This window comes from Corylus avellana, chromosome ca8, assembly GCF_901000735.1.
Source record: "Corylus avellana chromosome ca8, CavTom2PMs-1.0".
In the NCBI taxonomy this organism is placed as follows: Eukaryota; Viridiplantae; Streptophyta; class Magnoliopsida; order Fagales; family Betulaceae; genus Corylus; species Corylus avellana.
The window spans coordinates 24,488,649-24,488,909 of NC_081548.1; positions in this window are offsets into that span (position 1 = coordinate 24,488,649).

Consider the following 261-nt stretch of genomic DNA (forward strand, 5'->3'; position numbering starts at 1 on the left):
AAAGTGAGGCTTTTTTTTTTTTTTTTTTTTTTTTTTTTTAATTTTTAATTTTTAATTATTTTTACTTTTTAGGGTTCAAAGCTTTCCTTGTTGATTTTCCTACTAAACCCATTAAGTAGGACTGACGGAACTAACGAAGATATTGATTTTGTCTTTTTCCCATAAGTTAAGTACTAGATTTGTCATATTTTAAAATTCAAGAAGAACAAATAAAAAAGTAAAAACTCAAATACCGGAAAAGTTATTAACCCTTAAATTAAA